At 36.0% G+C, this 18,804-nt stretch overlaps 1 protein-coding gene across 2 annotated transcripts in view; it reads left to right on the forward strand.

Moving 5' to 3' along the window:
- LOC145270621 (uncharacterized) overlaps window positions 1-18,804 on the forward strand; it is a 122,606-nt gene that overhangs the window by 89,118 nt on the left and 14,684 nt on the right. The window lies entirely within an intron of this gene.

The raw sequence follows: 18,804 nt of genomic DNA on the forward strand, positions 1-18,804 counted from the left end.
ACGTAAAGAAAATAGTTTTTTTTTGACATAACAGAAACATTTCTATGAAAGTATATTAAAATGAAAAAAGAATATAGATAGATTTCTATGAGTCGTTCTGTTTATTATAATTGATTATTTTGGAAAAAAAAAATTACAGTTATTGAATTATAAGTGGTTGGCCATACTTATAGGTAAATGTGCACTGAACAGATACCATAATACTTTAAGTTAAATTCAAATTTTGATATATCTGCTTTTTTTTTTTTTAAATCATTCATTTCTATATTACGTTTAAATTATTTTAAACCCCACTCTTCCCATGTTAAATAATAATTTTGAAATAATAACATAATTATTTCAGTGTGCAAGTCATGCGCGCATGCGAAACCAGATGTCATAAACCGGAAAGTGGGTTACATACATTGTTACAAGGTCATTTGAGTTTTATAATTATATATATACTAGCATGGGTGCCCAGCGTTGCCTGTGTATTTGGAGGTGTATGTTGAGCAAAAAAAAAAAAGCGGTCAATTTTTTTTTTAACTTTGGCCCCTATTATGACTCCTTAAAATTTATTGTTTTGGGCTCAAATGGAGTTATTAAGTTAGATCCATGTCCAAGGATGCTATCTCTAAAATTTAAAGTGTGTAGACCCAAAATTGTCGGAGGAGTTTGGTAGAGTTCTCAAAGGTCAAATCGTTGAACTTTGACCCCTTAATCGACAAATTTCTGGCCAAAAACCGATCACAGCGATTTTCCCAAATCTCAGTACCCTGTATATCAAATTTCGAGTCTGTAGACTAAAAATTGACAGAGTTATTGCGTAGGGAAATGTACACAGACACACAGACAGACACACACACATGCACACAGACAGACACTTTCACTTTTATATATTTATATATATATATATATATATATATATATATAAATATATATATATATATATATATATTGAGTAAAACGATTCATAATTGTGAATCAAGAATCAGTTTCAAAAGGAAAAATAAACAAAATCAATTCGATTGTATGATTGTTTAGGAAGTAATGTTCTATTTATTGAAATTTATTAATAATAATTTGACAAGTAGGGGGGGGGGATAAGCAGTTAAAGACACGAAAATAAAACTAGCATTAATAATAAAACTTATTTGGCTCCATTATAAAATTTGTTTCAATTCGATTCAGTCTATCTTTTGGCATGCTGGTATATTTTGTCTCCAAATTAAAATAGGGTTGTTCCTTTGGAAACGGATTTTTAATTAACAATTATGAATCGTTTTACTCAATATCAATATCGCTCTAGGATATCTTCTATAACTATTGAGCTTATTATATATCTACAATACAATGGGAAGTGTTTTCTTTTAAAAGTATTAATACATTTACTAGTACATTAAAATAAACTCTGCTCTTTAGACTCCACGTCTAATTCCCCTCTAATATATATATATATATATATATTAGTGTTGTGCCGATGAATCGGAATCGGGAATCGGTTAAATCGGTAATTTTCGGGGAATCGGCATCGGAATCGGAAAAATTTGTGTATAATTTCCGATTCCAAAATCGATTCTTTGAATATTTTTCAAAAGTTAATTTTCAATTGCTTGTACCGATTATAAATATTTATTTCTTTTAAACTATTAGTAAAACTAAACTCTATAGATCTACATACTCGTTATAGAATGAAGTTCTCATAACAAAATCACGTAATTTCATTAAATAGTTTTTGTTTTACGCTCCCTTGACTAATTATCGCAGTTTTTTTAGGAAGATTCCGAATTTCCCAAATCGTTTTTACGGCATAAAATAAAAACTATTTGATGAAATTACGTGATTTTTTATGAGAACTTCATTCCATAACGAGTACGTAGAATATATATATTTTTTTATTTTTCGTTTTTTAACACAGCGTAAACTGCACAAGCACCCTTTTTTAATAGGTGAAGACAGTTTAGAGCTTCATCCTAGATCTAAAAATAATTTGGTTTTTAGTGGGTTTACAAATATCGTCCAAAAGTAGAATTTCAATGAGGGGGGGACTTTTAAATGTAAATATAATTTCTTTTTCAATCTGAAAAATTTCTAAATGTTTTCTCTTTATCTATTTTATCCAGACTTTGATAAATTCATTGTGAGATATTCATGTATATTTTTAACTTTTCCGAAACCCGAGAAAAATGCGACGGTGTCAGACAATGTGGCTCCAGGAAAATAAAATAAAACTATTCGTTTGAAATCTTTTCATATTAAACTCCTTGAGAAATTTGGCAAGTGGGTGTGAAAAAGTATTGTTGTCAAAACCAACGGCATCGAAGGTGTTAATTACCCCATAATACTTTCAACTCAACTTTTGAGTGAGATTTTATTTTTATATATATATATATATATATATATATATAAATAAATAAATAAAAAACGGAGGCATTGGCGCCGTCGTAGCAATCCTTAAGTATAAACAATACCGGCAGAATCAAAGAAAATCACACTGGAAGCATATTTCAAATTAAATCAAAGGCCAAGCCTTTTCACAATTTTGCCCATTCCTTGTTGGTTCCCCCCGATTTATCGGAGAGGGACTATAGTTTTCAGTGGCGTCAGTTCGTCCGGATGATTCCCGGATAACCGTCCATTACTTTTTTTCTGAAATTTTGCCACAAGTTGTGCTCCAATACGTAGATGTGCACAACATCGAGTTTTTTTTTTTTTTTAAGAAAACTCTCGTTGCTCCCCCAGGGGCTGAAAAGGGGTCAAAAATGACACTTTTGGCCCCATAACTTTTTTCCCGTCCATTAGATTTTACTGAAACTTGTCCAAAATGTGAAGGCAATTGTTGCAAATGTAAATTCAGTATCGCTGACCCTGGCAAAACTCTGGTTTGCGCCCCCCGGGAACTTTTAGGGCTAAAAACCACCCCTTTTTTAGGCTCTTTTTTTCATATTTGTCTAAAATGTGATTATGTATCTCTATTTAGTGTTTTTTTATGGTGCTGAACTCAAATTTACATGTCAAGGCCTGAAACATAGCCGTTTGTCCATTTTTACAAGTAATCAGCTCCCCCATGGGGGCAAAAGAGGTAAAAAAATACCTCAAAATGACTCTAAATAGACAAAATTGACATATTTTTCAGAATAACTTTTCATCCATTCATTAGATGTTTCTGAAACTTGGCAAAACCATGGGCATACCTGATATACACCTGATGGAAGTATCACTGACCCTGGGAAAAATCAGAGTCACAAGCCCTGGAGGTTTTAGGGCTAATATTGGGTGTGGAGCAAAAGTTGAACTTAGTCATTTTTCTGAAAACTTTTGAAAATTTTTTTTTCACTCAAAATTGTTTTTTTATCAGTTATGTATCACTTTTTTATCACTTTATTCGATCCCCCCTCCTCACATAGAGGGGGACCATGCATACACGGCTTGTTATATTTGTCAATACCGATTGCCGAGTGAGGGAGCAGCAAACATACCGACAAACCCCAACGCTTTTATATTCTACTTTTCATTTAATTAGCAATAATGTTTGATATTATTTTTCTGGGCAAAATATTTCTTTAATTTTAGACAATTCTTTCGCTACTTTGAAAATAAACTGCATTCTTCTAAAGGTTACCTAGCGAATTTTCGCAAAGTTTCAATTTTTGTTTTGTTTATTTTACGCATATAAAATAAGTTTAGATCTTCTTTAGTTTTACTAATAGTTTAAAAGAAAGAAATATTTATAATCGGTACAAACAATTGAAAATGAACTTTTTAAAAATATTAAAAGAATCGATTTGGGAATCGGAAATTAGGCACAAATTTTTCCGATTCCAATACCGATTCCGATACCCCCAAAATTACCGATTTATCCGATTCCCGATTCCGATTAATCGACACAACACTAAAATAAATGAAAGATAAACAAATACCACGTTATATTCTACTTTGTATTTAATTAGTAATAATGCTTGATATTATTTTTCTTGATAAAATATTTCTTTAATTTAAAACAATTTTTTCGATACTTTGAAAATAAACTGCAAATTTACTTCTAGAATATTCTCGAAATTTCATTAGGGACCTCCATCTTTCACCACAGATTTATCATTCAACTTAAAAAAAACAGTTTTCTTTGATGTGCAATAAAAAAACTTATAGGAGTCGGAGTACACGAGGGAAGTCGTATTACGTACTATCACTTAGGAAGAAAGTGTAGTATCTGTGCTGATGCTACATTTCATCTATTTTCTCCCTGTTCAATGAAGGAGAAATCCTACTAAACTCAGGCAATTGTAATTTTTTGTTCTTATCAAAAGTGCCCCTTTTGGGGGAGCTGGATTTTCTCCAGATTAAAAAAAACGAACTTCCTAAATTTCTAAATTTAATATAAAATGATCCCCCGTTTCCCAGCCATTCGAATCGTTTTAAAGCAGTTAACTAATTTTTTTACCATTGACTCACAACCCAATCGGCAAAATCATAAAAGCACAAATAATCGCTTTTTTTTTGTTTGTATTATCACGGACTGAAGGTTAGTAGTAGGAAGGGTCCGTGTCTTTTATAAAATGGAGAATCGAACTTTTCTTTTCGCAACAAAAAGTTATAATTGCGATGGGCGAAAAATGAAAACGGAATAAAAACACTGATAATTTCACGAGAATACATTATTTACATCTACGTACCGTTTTACACGTAACTATTTAAAAATGAAATAAAAAGATTGCCTATAAACACTCATGATTATAAAATATATATATATATATATATATATATATATAAAACGATTAGGAATTTAAAATAGACGGTCAGTTTCACAAATAAATATAACGTAACATGAGTTGTAGTGTGTTACCAATTTTAAATTATGTGCGCTTATTGGGGATAGGGTGTCTACTTTTTAAGCGATTACACATGGTTTTACAACGTTGCAAACCGAACTTAATTTAGTGGGAAACACTTTAGTTAATATCCATAAAGAATTAGGATGACCAGAAATGATGATCATTTTACGTTAAATTTATATTCGAAACTGATCTTACACTCTAAATTCTAAATGATCGCTTTTCTTTCCGCCAATTAAAAAAATGTTCTAACACGTAATCTATAAAAGTAATATTTCATTTTGGAATAGGGATTTAGCTGCGAGAGAAAGCATAGAAAGCTCACGCAATCTCACGTTAAAAATGGTTTTCATAATAGCAATATTATTATTTAGAAATTCGTTCGTAACAATGAGATGTGGCTTTGCTAAGTGGCGTTGTTAAATATATTGTTCTTACATCGTTTTCTTATTTTGCCTACCAATCTTCGAATATTTTCCACTATTCATGTAAGTAGCATGTTATACAGTAAATACGAACTGGTACAATATAGCTTTGTTTTAAAATCAAAATAAATGTTTTGTTGTGTTACAATTTTTAATCAATTACAAGGCAAACATTTGAGATAAAATATACGCGGACATTAACCAGGGGTTTATGTAATAATTTGAAAATTTACGAAAAAACAAAAAAAATCTCTAATTAAATATGTATAAATTTTACAAGAATCGGAATCGGGAATCGGATCGGAATCGGAAATTTTGAACGGAATCGGAATCGGGAAAAATTTTGGCATCGTCCCATCACTAATATATATATATATATATATATATATATATATATAGTTTTGAAGTTTTTAACATTTGAAACTAATAATAATTATATATAGGTATTTAATTATTATAGTAAAAAAATAATTATGACAGCCCCTTTAAAAAATTCGTTTCTTATCGTTGAGCACTTTCTGTTGAATTAAAAAGTCGGTCAATTTAGCTCTTATGCGTAGATCATCGTATAACGATTTGATCACTGTCGGTCTGACGTAATGAACATTTAAATTAAAATGTTTAAAATTCAACGCTATTTCATACGGTTAATAGTAGCCGAATGGATACGGTCTCCGCTAATCGAGCCAGAGATGTCTCGTGTCGCGGGGTTCGAATCGTTCGACTGGTAGTAATCGTGACACCCTGCACTGAAGAATCCCGAAAGGATGAAACACTAATGTCTGTAGGTATTTAATTATTATAGTAAAAAAATAATTATGACAGCCCCTTTAAGAAATTTGTTTCTTATCGTTGAGCACTTTCTGTTGAATTAAAAAGTCGGTCAATTTAGCTCTTATGCGTAGATCATCGTATAACGATTTGATCACTGTCGGTCTGACGTAATGAACATTTAAATTAAAATGTTTAAAATTCAACGCTATTTCATACGGTTAATAGTAGCCGAATGGATACGGTCTCCGCTAATCGAGCCAGAGATGTCTCGTGTCGCGGGGTTCGAATCGTTCGACTGGTAGTAATCGTGACACCCTGCACTGAAGAATCCCGAAAGGATGAAACACTAATGTCTGTAGGTATTTAATTATTATAGTAAAAAAATAATTATATATATATATATATATATATATATATGCATATATTTATATATTTTTTATTTATTTTTTATTACATTTTCACCCCATACAAGGCACATTGCCACTTTGGTGTAGGAGGCTACTAACAGGGGCAACAACTACTGGGGTATTATGTAGGGATTTGGGCAGCAAGATGTTGGTTCACGTTGCACTTGAACTTCTGCATGTAAGTACAGTTGGGGAAGCAGGGACCGGGAATGGAATTCCAAAGTCTAGCGGTTCTGGAGAAGAAACTACTGGAGTAGAAAGCTCTTTTACATCTAGGAATCTCTACAGTGTAGGGGTGGGATTTTGCAGCCTGTCGGGTCTGTCGAGGGTGTTCACATCGTGGGGGCACAAGTGCTTGCAGTTCGTCAGAGCATTCACCATTAAAATACTTGTAGAACAGACAGAGGGATGCAACATTTCGTCGATGGGACAGAGGCTGAAGCTTAGATGCCAGTTCAGGGCCTATCAGATTGGCGACTCTCTTTTGAACCTTGTCAAGGAGCGAGAGACTAGTAGCAGTTGCACCAGCTCAATGCATATACATATATATCTATGTATATATCTCTCTGTCTCTCTCTCTATATATATATATATATATCTTCATATATATCTATACACACACACACACACATATATATATATAAAGAAAGAGAGAGAGAGAGAGAGATTGAATAAAACAAACAAAATAAATAGATTGTACGATCGTTTCAAAAACGATTTTTTTATTGAAATAGACAATATGTCTTGAACAATAATTTGAAAAAAGATTTTCTTTAAACAAAATCTACTCATCAGCAAAAATACGGGGGAGGAGGGGGGGGGGCTTATTATATATCTACAATACAATGGGCACTGTTTTCGTTTAAAAGTATTCATACATTTACTAGTACATTAAAATAAACTCTGCTCTTTAGACTCCACGTCTAATCCCCTCTAAAAAATATAATATAATATATATATAAATTTTAGTCATCAATGAATTTATATATATATATATATATATATATATATATATATATAAATGCATATAAACAGGAACAGAAGATATTATGCTAAACGACACCCACTCCAGCTCTGTTGCTGGAATGTGAGAACACTTATTGACAATGGTAAAAGACTAGAACGGAAGACTGCAATTTTGACTACGGAATTGCAAAGATACAATATAGACATTGCTGCACTCTCTGAGACACGTTTCGCAGGTGAGGATCAACTGGTTGAGCATGAGTCGGGTTACACGATCTTCTGGTCTGGTAGAGTTGAAAAGGAGAGGCGTGAGGCTGGTGTTGGTTTTGCAGTTAAGAACTCCTTAATTGACAAGATCGAACAGCCAGTAGGCATAAATGACCGTGCAATGACATTGAGAATGCCCCTTGCTGCTGGTCGTTATATGAATGTTCTTTCTGTCTATGCGCCGACTCTTACTTCGCCTGAAGACGATATTACTTCCTTTTATCATATGCTTGGATCTGTTATCACCGGTTTGCCAAGTGCTGAGAGTTTGGTGGTTCTTGGTGACTTCAATGAACAGGTTGGATCAGACAATGAGACTTGGAAATTTTTGCAAAGTTAGAGTAATGCGTGGTGCTGACTGTGGTACTGATCATTTAATGGTCAGAGCTAAACTACAGTTCGCAAAAATAGCTGTTTCAATGGTGTCAAAGTGCCTAAACGTATTGATGTTTCTAAATTGAAGGATCCAGCATGTGTGGTACCATCCCTACTCTACGCATCTGAAACTTGGACCTTGTACTGGTCACATAGAATTGCTTGAGAGGTTCCATCAGCACTGCTTTAGACACATTCTTGGTTTAAAGTGGTATAGCTTTGTCCCTGATACATATGTCTTAAAAAAGGGAAAAACAACCAGTATTGCTACCATTGTTATTAATATTAAGAACCAGATGCGTTGGGCGGGTCATCTTGTCTGGCTTGATGATTATCAACTCCCAAAACAATTGTTCTATGGTGAGCTCTTTCTTGGAAAAAGACCTAGCACAAGCCCAAAAAACGTTCTCGTGATAGCATCAAGGAGAGTCTGGTGAGCTTTCATATTCTTGGGAGCCCCTAGCATATGATCGCAAGCAGTGGAGGACACTGATATACAGGGGCGCAGAATTAAAATATCATATTTAAGCATATTTTATGATCAGGCTTTGTTGGGCGTTCGTTCTAGCTTAGATAAATACTTTTGCAGTTTTAAGAGCCACAATAATATCAGCGCGTCTCTATTTACACTGAATGTCTACAGATTGCCAACATCGATATATATGCATATGAACGAGTTCCCTGTGGAATTTCCACATGTCCCGCTAGTTTTTTTTATAATATAGGAGACAATAGGTGTGAAAAATGAAGTCACAAAAACTATATGTTGGTATATATAGAATGAGTCATTTATTTTACGTACATTTAGTTGGGGGATAAAGGGGAGCTCTTTATGCCAAGGTATTTCAAAGCCTAATGCTACTCATCACAAGAGTAGAGAAGATGCTAATGGGGATGCAACGTCTAGTGTGGGATTCATAACAAACAAAGTAAATAAATAAAATTATCGATGATGTTGGGGGGGGCGTATTATATAGAGTGTAATGCAAAAAGGTGTATTCCCATCATGTTACCTTGCATCTTCGAAATACCTTGGCATTATTGAATAAATGAACCAATCTATATTTACCAATATATAGTTTTTGTGACTCCATTTTCCATTCTTATTGTTTTCCTATATCCATATATCTATAAAAGTGAAAGTGTCTGTCTGTGTGTGTCTGTGTACATTTTCCAATGCAATAACTCGGTCAATTTTCAGTCTACAGATTCGAAATTTGATATACAGGGTATGGAGACTTGGGAAAATCTTTGTAATCCGTTTTCAGACAGAAATTTGGCTGTTAAGGGGTCAAAGTTCAACGATTTGACCTTTGAGAACTCTACCAAACTCCTCCACGAATTTTGGGTATAAACACTTGAAATTTTAGATATAGTTTCCTTGGACATGGATCTAACTTAATAACTTGATTTGAGCCCAAAACAATAAATGTTAAGGGGTCATAATAGAGGTCAAAGTTTTAAAAAAATATTGACCTGTGCAGTCTCTACCAAATTACTCAGACAATTTCTGATGTAAACATTTTACATAAAGGGTATTCAGAGATAGGGCAAGCTTTTTAATCGGTTTGGGTCGAAAATTTGAGATACCAATATATAAATGTATGTTTGCATGTCTGCCTAAAACCTTTGACAGAGGCGACGAATTTTCACAAGCTCAGTATCGTTTTGAAGACGACAAATACCAAAAAATTGGCTAAAAAATTCATTTCTTCACCCTCGACTGGGCATTTTTCTACAGGAAGGGGTCGCTTTTTCTCAACGATATTTTCGAAAGTCATTCCCCTCTTTTTGATTGTCTAGCCTTAATTTAAACCTATGCCACTTCCAGTTTGGTCATAACAGCAAAGACGTCACGTTTTTTTTCCCCCGTTCTTTTCTTCCTTGGCAGTACGGGTTCGAGCCTGCCTTCCTACTACCACTTTTTTTTTTTTGCTCAACACACACCTCCAAACACCCGGGCAACACCAGGCACCCATGCTAGAATATATATATATATATATATATATATATATATATATATATATAACAAAAGTCTATATTCCAAATTTCATGGTCCTGTATATGACCTAAAACTATATCCAGTGGTAAGGCCCCAGCTTGCGGGCCTTAGGGAGTGTGGAGCCACCCTTTAATTGCCATTGCTCCCAGGTCCATTCTGACCCGGAGTGGTAGTACCTGTTAGGGTCCCAACTATGGGTTAAATAGAATCCGACTAAAAAAAGAAATATACTCCATTAAAAAATCGTTCCTCAAAATCACTAGATTCGGCATTAAATAACCTGAAAACTGTTGATATGCCGTAAAACAAAAACAACCAACCAACCAAATTTCATGATGTTGACCATCTTACAATTTATTCTTTTCATTACGTTGACATTCAAAATTCTTGACAGCACCTGTTCCTTAGCACAAAATCAATGAATTATTATATCAATCAATGAATCTATTCTGCCCTTAACTCCTCCAGAAGAAATAGCGACTATCAATGCATTAAATTAAGTTTCTTCTGATGAATTAAGGGCAGAATAGATTCATTTAATGAATGATTTTGCGCTACAAAACAGGTGCTGTTACGAATTACGGATGTCAACGTACTTAAAGGAATGAATTGTAAGATGGTCAACGTCATGAAATTTGGAAGAATAGACTTTTTTCATTTATTTGTTACTAGCAGTTCTGCCCGGCTTTGCTCAGGCCTTATGCACTGTTAATAACTTTACGTGCCTATGTATATATTAAAAAGTGTGAATATGTACGGTAATGCCTTTCTATATAATAGGATTCCTTAATTACCATAGAGAAAAGTTGGTGGAGACCGCAGACGTAAAATCTTTTTTTAACTTTGACCCCAATTTTGACCCCTTAATATTTATTATTTTGGGCTCAAATCAAATTAAAAAGTTTGATCTATGTGCAAGTAACTTACAGCTAAAATTTCAAGTGTTTAGACCCAAAATTCGTGGAGGAGTTTGGTAGAGTTCTCAAAGGTCAAATCGTTGAACTTTGACCCCTTAACAGCCAAATTTCTGGCTGAAAACCGATTAAAAAGATTTTCCCAAATCTCAATACCCTTTATGTCAAATGTTGTCTGTAGACTGAAAATTGACAGAGTAGTTTGGTAGAGAAGTGTACACAGACAGATACACACACACACACACACACACACATAACCACCCAGAGTTATGCGTTTCTCCCATCGTTTGATGCAGCTTTGGAGACCGTTTTTGTAGAACACCCCAGCTTGGTCCTCCCACCACGACGTGACTTCAGAAATCAAGGCTGCATCATCTGGGAAACGCTTTCCTTTCAAAAACAACTTCATGGCTGAGAAGAGGTGAAAGTCAGAGGGTGCAAGGTCAGGAGAGTAGGGAGGATGGGACAAATTTCATAACCAGATGCCTATGCTTCTGATCTGGCGACATGCGAGTTGTGGACCAGAGCATTGTCCTGCAGGAGAAGGGTACCTTTGCTGATCTTGCCCCAACTCTTGATTTTGATAGCTACCCTTAATTTCCTCAAAAGTGAAGCATAATAGGCTCCTGTAATCGTGGTACCCTTTGCCAGGAATTCTGTCATCACTACTCCGTCCTGGTCCCAGAAGACTGTGAGCATGACCTTGCCAGCAGAGGGCTTCACCCTTGCCTTCTTTGGAGGTGGTTAGTCCAAGTGCTTCCACTGCATTGACTGAGCTTTGGTCTCTGGATCATAGTGATGGACCCAGGTTTCATCCTGTGTAATCAGTCTTTTGAAAAACTTTGACTCATCTTCTTGGCACATTTTCAAATTCATCCTCGAGCACTCAACGCGTTCTCACTTCTGAAATGGTGTGAGCAACCTGGGAATCCATCTGGCAGACACCTTATGCATATGCAAATGGTCATGAATGATAGTTTCACTGTACTAATCTTGACATCTTGGGCTATTTGGCGAATAGTAATGCGCCGATCTTCCAAAATGGCAGCCTCAACTTGACGGACATCAGTGGCAGAAGGGGGGGGGGGCAACTAGGTCTGGGGGCTGTTTCCACAGACTTCCGGTCACGTTTGAATTTACGATGCCAGCGTTTTACAAGGTCATATGATGGGGCATTATCACCAAAAGTTTCTTTCATTTCATCAAAAGTCTCCTGTGGTGTGCGTCCTTTTAAATAAAAAAAAAAACGGATCGCTGCTCGACATTGAACAGGCTCCATTTCACACCTGACTCAGTTCAAACACCTGTAAAACAGAAACCACAATTAGTTCAGAGCTGTAATTAGCCACATAACCTGTAGAGATATAAATCATTACACATGCAAAATTTCCGCTAGACCAGACAACTGGAAGTGGGTCAGGGGCATTACTTATTGCACGCCCCTCGTATATGGGACTTGTACAGTTTAAGACATTAAAAAATGAAAATATCGAAAAAAAAAAAAGGTTATATTGTACGTAATCCGTTATGGAACGAAGTTCTCCAAAAAAAAAAAATTCACTTAATTTCATCAACTAGTTTTTTTTTTACAGCGAAAAAACAATTTGTTATGATGCCGAGTAAAAGGTTTGATTTTTAGGAAGAAAAGCTAGTTATTAAAGATGGGGAGGGAGTGTCGGCGCTTTACATGGAGTTATCTCCCTGTGGCATGTTAAAAATTTCCATAATGGCTGACTTCAATGCGCTCTCATAAAAACGTGTTTTTCCGCTGGAAAACCCAAACTACTCTATCAAATAAAATGAAATTTTTTTTCGGAGATTTTCAGTCCAAAACGGATGCGTGTAATATAACTTTTTTTCGATATTTTCATTTTTTAATGTCTTGAATAATCTGTACAAGTGCCACATATATATATATTACATACACACACACACACACACACACACACACACACACACACACACACAGTAACACACACGGGGGGGGGCTTTGCTCGATCGTAAAATGGGGTAAAAATATAAAATAATGAAAGACATAAATAATTAATGAAATTTGATAAATAGTTGAAATCTCACCTTAGAATTCAAAGCTGGTGACGTTACCACTTTACCAACGTGACGCACATACGAACTGATTACAAATTAAAAATTAACTAAGATGAATGTACAAAATGTTCAACGATTATTTTTTTCAATTTTGACCCATTTTTTATTTTTGTTTAAAACTATTTTAACCGGCTAAAGACCCGTAAAAGATGGCCCGTAAAAATCCAATCATTTGAGGCCTTTTTTTTTACAAGGTAGTCACCACCTATCAAGGCCCGGAAGCCACTCGGGGATAAGGGTTATTGTGTGTACAGTACGTTAGTGTTGGAGATTTGATAAAGTGTCTTACTTAAGGAGGCGATTCATCATTGGACTTGAAGACATCCAGGTTGTAGTCAGGTGGGAAACAGGCAACCGGAACAGAGTTCTACAGGCATGCACTTCTAAGAAAGAAGCTTTGTTCATGGAATCTACGTTTTGATTTTGGCACAGATAAGGAGTAGGGAAAATTTTTTACAGTGGTTTCAGCTAGGCGCGTGTTTATCGTGAAAGATTGGCGAGGGGGGACCAGAGATTGGAGTTCAGACGAGCACCTGCCATGGTAGTAACGATAAAACAAAGACAGGCTCGCAACATCTCTTCTGTGGGATAGACAAGACAGGATAGGCTGTTTTTAGCAGCTCCTGCCCAGATGTGGCAGCAGTACTCCATCCTCAGACGTACTTGGCTTTCATACAGATAGAGAATTGCATCAGTAGTGAGATATCTTCTGGAGCGGTAGAAGGATCCCACCATTTTTCCAACGACCTTGGCAACTGACTTGATGTACGTGTTCCATTTCAGATCAGGAGTAAAGGTCAAGCCCAGAAGCTTATCAAAACATGGAGCTTCCCCTAGACGAGAGCCACCCATTTCAATTGATGCCAGATGGGGATCAGAGCGTTGATGATGTAAAGATAGGAGCTAGGTTTTAGATGCATTAAAAGTAACCAACCACCTCCTCCCCCACTGTACCGTGCGCTCAAGATCAGAGAGAGAATCTGAGAGAACTTTGTCATTTACAGCCTTTGATGTGTTGCCGTAGATGGTCGTGTCATCAGCATAGATGTCAACGAATGATTTAAGTATGTGTTTAGGGAGGTCATTGATGTAGATCAGGAAGAGAGTTGAGCCCAGGATGGACCCATGAGGGACTCCAGTATTAATATTGAGGGCCTCTGATTTCTGCCCATCAACCACTACTCTTATGAGCCTATCAGAGAGAAATGATTTAATGATCGAGAAAACATTTCCAGTTATACCGTAGCTGGAAATCTGGTGAAGTAGGCCCTTATGCCATACCTTATCAAAGGCCTTTGATATGTCAAGAGCAATTACCCTAGAGAGGAAGCCTTTTTCAAGAGATTTTTTTTTTTTTTTTTTTTTTATTGCATTTTCACCCCAAACAAGGCAAATTGCCACTTTGGTGTAGGGGGCTACTATCAGGGGCAACAACTACTGGGGTACTATGTAGGGATTCGCTAATCCTATGAGATATAACCGTTAGCACATCTGCTGTAGATCTGGCAGAACGGAAACCATATTGTGGGTCATTAAGAAGGTTATTTCTGCTGAGGTGGTTGACTACTTCCCTATTTAATATGGATTCCAGCAGCTTACTCATGACACGCAGGAGACTTAGTGGTCTGTAGTGAGAGGGAGATGACTTATCACCTGAATTCTTAAATACAGGGCATACTGATAAGGTTTTACAGGGTGTTGGAAAGCACTTCTCTTTAAGGCAATGCTTAAAGAGTTTCGTAAGTATGGGAGCAAGTTCTGGTTGAAGCTTTTTAAATTGGGATGCCGTCAGGGCCAGTTGCTTTACTGGAATCAAGGTTCTTGGTTAGCTTGGCAACCTCATGCACAGATATTTGTATGTTACCTAGCGTGTTCTGTGTTATAGGAGGAAATATGGGGAGTTGATGGCCTTCGTCGCATAGGGTAGAATTAGCCGCAAAGTTCTTGGCAAATAGTTTGGCCTTGTCGGATGCTAACGAGATGATCTCAGGTCCATTGATGATGGTTGGGATAAAACGTACGCTTCTGTTCAGGATCCGGTTTGCTATTTGCCAAAACTGGTAGGAACCAAGCCGCTGATCAGCTACTTTGGATTTAACAGACTGAGCATATAGCTCTCTTGCATTTTTTATTACTCTTTTACAGTGGTTGCTGGCAGTCCTGAAAGCAGCTTTAGTCTCAGTGCACTATTACGTTGGTAGCTATGGAAAAAGTGATTTCTGTGCGCAATGGCAGTAGCACATTCTGGGGAGAACCATGACTGGCTGTTAGGTTTTTGTTGGAATTTTTTAGATGGTATGAATCGGTCTATGCCTACAATTAACCACTCAGTGAGGTCTGATACTATAGAGGACACATCCTTTTTAAACATGGAATGCAGAGGTAGATCAGATATAAATGTACGGAAGCTATCCCAGTCAGTCATGGAGTATCGGTATACAGTACGGTGGAGGGGTACGTCTGGGGACTTATTACATTTTATTTTTATCTTAACTGATACGACAGATATCTGTATGTTGTAGAGCATGTTGTCGTCATAGGAGGAAATACGGGGAGTTGATGGCCTCTATGCCGCTCCGTTTCTGAAGAGATAGAGTTTGAAAACATGGAGACAGACAGGCAGACATATAGTTTTATATATTAGGTTATAAAATTTTAAGCAAATTGGTATGCAAATATAACCATTAACTTTTTCCATCATCGGGTCCGTACTGAATGTTATATTATTTTTTTTTTTCAGTGGTGTCCGTGCTTCCGTTATTTTAGACGATTGTCAGATAACTCATTTATTGAGATTGCCGGACTGACTTCCTCATCTTGGTTGTTATAGTCACAACGTTTCGGCCGTTTTGCCCTCCGGCCTTCATCAGGTGTTTTGTATCGAACTGGGGAACCGTTTTGTTAGGAGTCTCGAGCCCAACCCTTTATTATTATTACGGGGGTACCGTGTTCAGATTCCAGCTAGGCTCTGGGACATAGTTGCTGATTCTCTGTTTTGAATGTTACTTTTCACTGCCTTCATTCAGGATTGAACTCAGCACCTTTGGGTAACTGTAAACTTTGATACAACGTCTAGGACCACTCGGCCATATGTCACTAGGACGGAGGGCAAAAACGGCCGAAACGTTGTGACTATAACAACCAAGATGAGGAAGTCAGTCCAACGATCTCAATAAATGAAAACACTTCATCTCAAAAATACAGACAATTACTGTAAGATAACTGTCTATTAGTTTTTCAAGAACTTTTGCCAAAAATTATATTTCATTACATAGATGTGCACTGTAAAAAAATTTTTTTTTGCAAAAATTCCTGTTGCATCCCTAAGGGCTCAAAAGAGGTCCAAAATGGCAAAAAATGACACATTTTGCCCCATAACTTTTGATCCATCCATTAGATTTTTCTGAAACTTGGCCAAAATGTGGAGCGCATTGTTCTTAATATAAATCCAGTATGGGTGATCCTGGCAAAATTCTGGTTTGTGCCCCGGGGACTTTTAGTACTAAAACTGCCACTTTTTGTGGCTCTTTATTCATATTTTTCAAAAACTTGATATGTCTGATTATATAGTGGTTTTTCACAGTGGTCAACTCACGTGTTCAGGCCTGAAACTTCACCGTTATCCATTTATACTGGGATTCGGCATCCCCAGAGGCTCAAAAGAGGTCAGAAATGCACCAAAATGCCACTTTTTGCCCCATAGCGTTTGAGCCATCCATTAGATTTTCCTGAAACTTGGCCAGAATGTGGAGACCATTGGTAATATAAATTCTGTATGGGACTTTTAGAGCTAAAAAAAAAATGCCTTTTTAGAGCTGTTTTTTCATATTACTCAAAAACTTGATATGTACGTCTATATGGTGGTTTTCCATGGTGCTGAATTCAAATATACATGTCTTAAGGCGTGAAACTGCACTGTTTGACCATTTTCACTGGGATTCGACATTCCCAGGAGCTCAAAGGGGATCACAAATGCTCCCAAATTACAAAAAATTACACTTTTTACCCCATAACTTTTGCCCCATCCATTAGATTTTTCTGAAACTTGGCGAAAATGTGAAGGCAATGTTGGCCCTTCACACTTCTATCATTCGTCATTTCTTCATTATTTTTTGTGACGTCATCTCACATGCAGCATCAGAGCGGAGAGGGGTCCACGCATGCTTAATATTGAAATTCTTTGGAGTTGAGAAATTTATACATCTATTTAATTACAGATTATTATTGGAACAGGTGCTTGTACACTATTGGGACAAATTTTCGGAAATCGTAAAAACTGAATTTTACATGAAAACAATGACATCCACGTATTCCTCGTGTTTTTAAGACAATTATATCCAAAAATTACGAAAATCGATAAGGCAGAAAATTATTTATTAAAGAAAATAAAAAATAGAATTTGATGAAAACGATCGTAAGACACAGGAGAGTTCAAAAGAGAGGTACTTTTCCGTTTCGATTTAAACAAGATGGCAGCAATTTTTCACCTGCTAACACGGTTAAAGTTGTTCTTTTTAATAATTTAGTAATACTCAGTTAATTTCAACTGCATAATTTGGAAGCTATTATTGTAATTTATTAGAATTGACAAAAAAATCAGTAGAACCCCCCCCTTTTTTTTATCTGAAAACTCCATTTATCGACTACAAAATTCCGTCCTAATAGTGTAGAAGCGTTGAATGAATTTGGTCGATTTATTGTCCGTTTGAATCAAGTTGAAGCGGCACCTGGCGACAGTTTAATGAAACGCACAAAAACAGGTAAATTTTTAGGACGTGCCCTAGCGTATTATAAATACCCCAACCTACCCATGTTAAGAACGGCTTTCAGAATAAACACCCGCCTCCAACCTCGAAAGCTGTATTTAACATGGAGAGGTTAGGGTGTGTTTATTTCGACAACCGTTCTTAAGACATAGCCCCAAATAGTAGCCTCTTACGTTCAAGTGGCGATATGCTTTGTAAGAGGTGAACATGAGTAAAAACAAAAACAAAAAAAACGATTATTTTATTGAGTGAGTTATACACTAAAAATATTACACAATTTGGCGCTTCTACACTATTGGGCCGAAATTTCAGAAATCGTAAAACTGAATTCCACATGAAAACAATGGTATCCATGTATTCCTCGTATTTTAAAGGTGATTATATCCAAAAAAAATTACGAAAATCGATATGCGAGAAGATTATTTATTAAAGAAAATAAAAAAAAATAGAATTTGATGGAAAGGAGAGTTCAAAAGGGAGGTACTTTTCTGTTTCAATTTAAACAAGATGGCAGCAATTTTTCATCTTTATTAGAATTGAAAAAAAAATCAGTAGAAACCGTTATTTTTTATCTGAAAACTCCATTTATCGACTACAAAATTTTGTCCTAATAGTGTAGAAGTGCCGGTTAATATTATATTATTTAGCGATAAAGACATTGAATAAGTTTAACGAGGTTTATACAGAAGTGTTTAATACCAACTTAATGTTGTTTTGTACAATAATTCCGTAATATTCAGGTAATTTTGACTGCATAATTTTTTAAGCTAACATTGTTACTTATTAGAATTGACAAAAAAAAAAAAAAAAAAAATCAGGTCCTAGATATGACCTTAAACTATATCCGATGGTGAGGCCCCAGCTTGTGGGCTTTGGGGAGTGTGGAACCACCCCTTAATTGCCATTGTTCCCAGGTCCATTCTGACCCAGAGTGGTAGTACCTGTTAGGGTCCCAACTATGGGTTAAATAGAAACCGACTTGAAAAAACAA

Source organism: Euprymna scolopes, chromosome 46 (genome assembly GCF_053919585.1).
Source record: "Euprymna scolopes isolate OS-2025 chromosome 46, ASM5391958v1, whole genome shotgun sequence".
NCBI lineage: Eukaryota > Metazoa > Mollusca > Cephalopoda > Sepiida > Sepiolidae > Euprymna > Euprymna scolopes.